At 39.5% G+C, this 5,931-nt stretch overlaps 1 pseudogene; it reads right to left on the bottom strand.

Annotated features, from left to right (window-relative positions):
* Positions 1-3,470: 3,470 nt before the first annotated feature.
* Positions 3,471-4,482, bottom strand: LOC114627628 (annotated as a pseudogene).
* Positions 4,483-5,931: the final 1,449 nt, after the last annotated feature.

Below are 5,931 nucleotides of genomic sequence, written 5' to 3' on the forward strand. Positions count from 1 at the left end.
GATGTGGATTATGCATATTATCCCTGTAGATTTTTAAAATCTATTTAATACAGCCTCTTCTCTTTAGAAAATTTGCAAGTAGTCTCACATCTTCTATCTTCATAGCCATACTAATTTTATTCAGGTGAAATTGAGGTTGACAATTATTCTCTGTGAAGCATCATATGACAGATAGTTAATGTTTTTTAGATCGCGTGGTCTCTGTTATGACCTGCACTTCTACTACTATGTAGCAAAACTGGTCACAGAAAATAAATATGCATGTAAACAAAGGAAATGTGCAGTAAGATTCCACTCACAAAACCAGGTATTGTGATGGGTTTAACATGCTTGTCTGCCACTGATATAGCATGAGTATGAGAAATCCCATCGTATTTTAAGACAAATTAATAAGAATCATGTTTTACAGTGACCAGTTAAGAGATAAAGACAAACAGTCTTGGCAACATTTTCAAACAAAGTATACTGTATCCCCAAATTGCCTAGTGCTTCAATGGATGCTCACCTGATGAGTTTTCTCATTGAACTTAATTCCATTCAGAGAACATACAATGGATTTGATGCATGGGATTTGTTCTGCTGTTTCGTTGCCACCTATGGGCAATGAAAGGAAACTCAGTACATTTTCTCTGCCAGTTAAAGAACCAAAAGGCAAGAAAACTCTCAAGTGCAACAGGTAGCAGCAGAAATTATCCCAGACACAGCAGACAGAATCAACAGGAGGTTTGGTTTGGTTTGTTTGAAAATAGATTTCTATTTTGGAAGACACAAAACCAAAATAAAGGCAGGCCAATTGAAGCCAATCCTTGAAGTAGGTATTCCATATACACATTGTATTTTTCATTTAGAAATAGAACAAGTAGTGAGAATAATTGTGCTTTTCTCTACTTTGCAATCCTGTTATTTGATATATGCTTTTAGATTCTCCATAAATAACTGAAGATGAAAATAATGAGCGATGGTTTTGAAGCTTAAAATTAATATCTCTTTTCCAATGAGGATGGCCATATATAAAGAACATCACCAGTACAATTTGTAAAACAAAAGAATAGCTCTTTTATAGACAATTTTAATTGAATATTTTATTTATTTACATTTCAGATATCATCCCCTTTCCCCATTTCCCCTCCCTAGAACCCCCTATCCCATCCCCCTCCTCCTTTTTTTGCTTTTATACCATTTTAATTACATGCATGTATTAAGGTCAGTTCTAGGTTGAGGGTCTAGCAATATAATAGATGCAAATAGTCAAGGAACAAGCAATACAATAAACACAAATAGTCAAAGAACAAGCAAGGCATTAAACACAATTCCTTGAACACTTCCATGATCACTGTTTTTAAGGGCTTATGAGGATGACCAAAATATCTGAGCCAATTTCTCTGTCCTAGCCCAAAGACATTTTCATGAAAAGACTACCTTTTGAGAATTCTTGATGCTGTCCTATTTTATATATTTCATGCCACAAAATTTTAATCCAATTTTGAATAAAGATATTTGAAAGAAGGCATGACAAAAGAGAGTTTTGTATATATACTAATAAAGTCAAACACAATCTCTTTTCTTTCTTTCTTCCTCCCTTCCTTAAAAGCCCGATATACTGTATTTTAAACTAGCTTACATGGCTAAGTAAGCCAAGAATCTCACAACCAAAAGGTAAATAAAATACAACCGAAGCTAATACTCAAGTGTATTTGCAAATTGAGTTAAATCGAGTTAGTTATACATTTTAAAGGGAAAAAACACATACTTTAAAAGATTATAACAGAATCCAGTGTGTTAAAAAATAATAATATCCAATATAATATCCAAAGATACTAGACACTACCAAAAGAAATAAAACCCAGGAAAAAGTTCAACTATCAAATTGGGCAATAGAATTTGAGGAAGAATTTTAAGGAAGTTTATTAAGATTTCTTTTAAGACCATAAAGGGAAATATGATGACCATACATGGGAAAAGAGGAAATCTCAATAGAGAAATAAAAATTGTGCATCTAAAATTAAGAGAAAAAAGGGGGGTTTTAACTAAGACTGTGGACAGCAAAGGTGAAATGTAAAGAACTGGGAAATATTTCAGTAGAAAATAGCAAACTGGAAGGAAGAAAGGGAAAAGGAAGTGAGTAGATCCCCAGAGACATTGAAACACTCAATGTACAGGAAATCAGAGTTTCAGGAAGAAACCAAAGTGTGAACTTGAAAAAAATATAAAGAAATCATTATTGAAAATATTGACATTTAGTAATTTGACACAGACATAGATAACATAGATATTTAACAATCTCCACAGATTCACAACTAAAATACACTGATAACCAATGAAAGGAACTTCAGAGTCAAGCTGAAAGACCATAAAAACAAATCTCAAAGTCAGTGAAAGTGAACTGGTTAAGGATTGGCTGAGTTAGGAACTGTGGGGTTGTTGACAGTAGAAACTATGCTCGAAGTCCTGGAAGGAAAAACAAATTGCTATATCCTTATTTGCAATAAAAAAAAAAAATCAGGTAAGAGTGAAGGTGAAGTAAATATATTCTCAATGAATATTGAAATCATTCATTGCCAACATGAACTATATAAAATAGGAGAAATCCCTAAAGTGTCATATACAAATACATATTGGATTTATCTTATATATAGAAAATCAGACTTGTCTCACATGATCAATTTTTATGCCTTGTCTTGGTTTCTTATGGAAACTTCCAAACAACCCAGGCTATTGCCAGGAATATTGGTATCACTCCACAAATTGATGATAATGCCTTATTGCTGAAGACAAACACCTGCATAACTCACTGAACACAGAGAGGCTAAGCTAGTGCCGAACTAGGGCCTTCACCTCTACTGACTAGTGTACATGGTATTGGAAGGCATTATGCTTGATAACAGAGGAGAAAAATAAACATGATACCAGCTACAAACACTATGATCTACAAGGGTTTGTCTGTTAGACATGGTGGTATAATAGTGACACATAGTGGAAGTAACCAACCACTATCTGACTAGAATTAAAGCTTACTCCACTAGCTGGAACCTATGCACAACACTACCTGTGTAGACAAGAACCTGACTCCCGATAGGCTATGTACCTAGGGGAAAACCAAATACTGCTATTCTGTTAAATGTAGAAATAAAAAATCCTCCTAATGGCATTCTACTATACTCATAGATCAGTGTCTTGTTCAATGAACAGTAGAGAAGCTCCTTCCTATAATAGATGTGAACCAACACAAAGACAATGTACAGAGAGTAAGAGACTGTCTTAGGATTTGGGGGGTTGGGGGGTATGCAGTGAACATTTATTGATGATATTTAAGAAAATAGGGAGGGCTCTCTAAGCTCCTTCTGTTATTATATGGGTCTGAGATGGAAATTGGGAGGGAGATGCTCAGTGTTGGGACAGGGACTCCTCAGCAACCAATGGCCTCTCTCTTGCTCTCAGTGTCCTTGGTGGGGTGGGTGGCCCAGGGTTTCTTACTCCTTGGAGGCCATGTAGGCCATGAGTTCCACGACCCTATAGCTGTAGCCATATTTGTTGTCTTACTAGGAAATGAGCTTTATCATTGAGAGAAATGCCAGCCCCAGCATCAAAGGTGGAAGAGTGAGAGTTGCTGTTGATGTCACAGGAGACAACCTGGTACTCACTGGAGTCCAGGATGGCCTTCAGAGGGCCCTCAGATGCCTGCTTTACCACTTTCTTGATGCTATCATACTTGTCAGGTTTCTCCAAGCTGCATGTCAGATACATAATGGATACATTGGGGGTAGGAACATGGAAGGCCATGCCAGTGAGCTTCCCATTCAGCTCTGGGATGACCTTGCCCACAACCTTGGCAGCACCAGTGGATTTCGGGATGATGTTCTGGGCAGCCCCATGGCCATCATGCCACAGCTTTCCAGAGGGGCCATCCACAGTCTTCTGAGTGGCAGTGATGGCATGGACCATGGTCATGAGCCCTTCCACAATGTCAAAGTTGTCATGGATGACCTTGGCTAGGGGGGCTAAGCAGTTGGTGGTGTAAGAAGAATTGCTGACAATCTTGAATGAGTTGTTGTATTTCTTGTGGTTCACACCCATCACAAACATTGGGGCATCAGCAGAAGGGGCAGAGATGATGACCTTTTGAGCTCCACTCTTCAAATGGGCCTCAGCCTTCTCCATGGTGGTGAAGAGGCCAGTAGACTCCGCAACATACTCAGCACCAGCATCACCCCATTTGATGTTAGCGGGATTTCACTCCTGGAAGATGGTGATGGGTTTCCTGTTGATGACAAGCTTCCCATTCTCAGCTTTGACTGTGCCATTGAATTTGCCATGGGTGGAGTCATACTGCAACATGTAGACCATGTAGTTGAGGTCAATGAAGGAGTCGTTGATGGCAACCATCTCCACATTGCCAAGTGCAGAGCAGAAAGCAATCCTGGTAACCAGGTGCCCAATACAGCCAAATCCATTCACACCGACCTTCACCATTTTGTCTAACGGACGAGGCTGGCATAGCACAAGAAGATGTGGCTGTCTCTGGAGCAGGGAGGAGCAAAGAACCCTGTCTTAGGATGTGATTGCTGTGAAGAGACACCATGACCACAGCAGTTCTTATAAAGGAAAAACAATACATTGGAGCTGGCTTACAGTTCAGAGGTTTTGTCTCTCATAATCATGGCAGAAAGCATGGCAGCATGCAGGCAAACACAGTACTGGAGAGGTAGCTGAGAGTTCTGCATGTAGATCAGCAGATACCCAAAAGAGAGAGTGACAATGGGCCTGGTTGATCTTCTGAAATCTCAACGCTCACCTCAACCTCCTCACTATGACTCACTGCCTCCAATAAGGCCAAACATACTCCATTGAAGCCACACCTTCAATAATGTTGGTCCCTATGAGTCTACAAAGGCTGTTTTCATTCAAACCACCACAGAGACCTTGAAGCCCTAATCCTTAGTGGGACATCATCAAAACTCTCCCTTCAGGCCTCAGAAAACTCTAAGGAAGAGGAAGTTAAAAAAAAAAAAGACTGTAAGAGCTGATGAGGATCTAAGTCACAGAGAAGTTTTATTAAAGGTGAGAAAACACACTCAAGCAAAGCACATAGAGACTTAAATCCTCTGCAAAACAATGGAGGTACTCAAGATCCCAAAGTCTAGCTTCTCTCCCCCTTAATTCCATAACTGTGGCCCATCTGCCTGTCTGTCTGCCCATCAGGGGTCTACTAACTCCTTAGTTCCTCAATTTCTGATTTTAAAAGTGCTGAAATCGATGTCCTGGAGGGGATACTGTGAACTAAGGGACTGCTCTTTGTGGTTTCCAAATATCATACATTTATTTACTATTCACAGCCTTATGAGGCCCGTAGTGCATACTTCACATTCCACACTGGTAAACAGACATTAATAGATTACAAAATCCTTCCCAGCTTCCACAGCTGTGATGTGACAGACCTGAGAGTCAAATATCAGAAAAGCTTTCAAAGACTCCACTACAGCACTCCTGTGATTAAATGGCTGAAAAACATTCTTAAAATTCTGATTTGTTCCCAATTAGAGTTAGAGAAAGAGAACCGTACTGGTATAAACATTTTGTGCTTTTATGCAACACTACTTGTAATTAAAATTTTAGATCGTCAATTGTATATTGCATCTTATATTAGAGTTTTCATTTCCATCATCATAGTGGTGAGCATGTTTGTCTCTTGCCTAAATCTCAGTGTTAATATAGTACTTACCAGGATCTCATGCACAGTGAGATTCGTATTAAAAAGAAGATGTTTGCTAGTCTATTGCTCTTGCAGGAAGCCTATGCATCATCATCATATATATATATATGGAGGGAGAGGAAGAGGGAGAGGAAGAGGGAGAGGGAGGGGGAGGGGGAGGGGGAGGGGGAGCGGGAGCGGGAGCGGGAGCGGGAGCGGGAGCGGGAGCGGGAGCGGGAGCG

Source organism: Grammomys surdaster, unplaced genomic scaffold (genome assembly GCF_004785775.1).
Source record: "Grammomys surdaster isolate TR1022 unplaced genomic scaffold, NIH_TR_1.0 255, whole genome shotgun sequence".
In the NCBI taxonomy this organism is placed as follows: Eukaryota; Metazoa; Chordata; class Mammalia; order Rodentia; family Muridae; genus Grammomys; species Grammomys surdaster.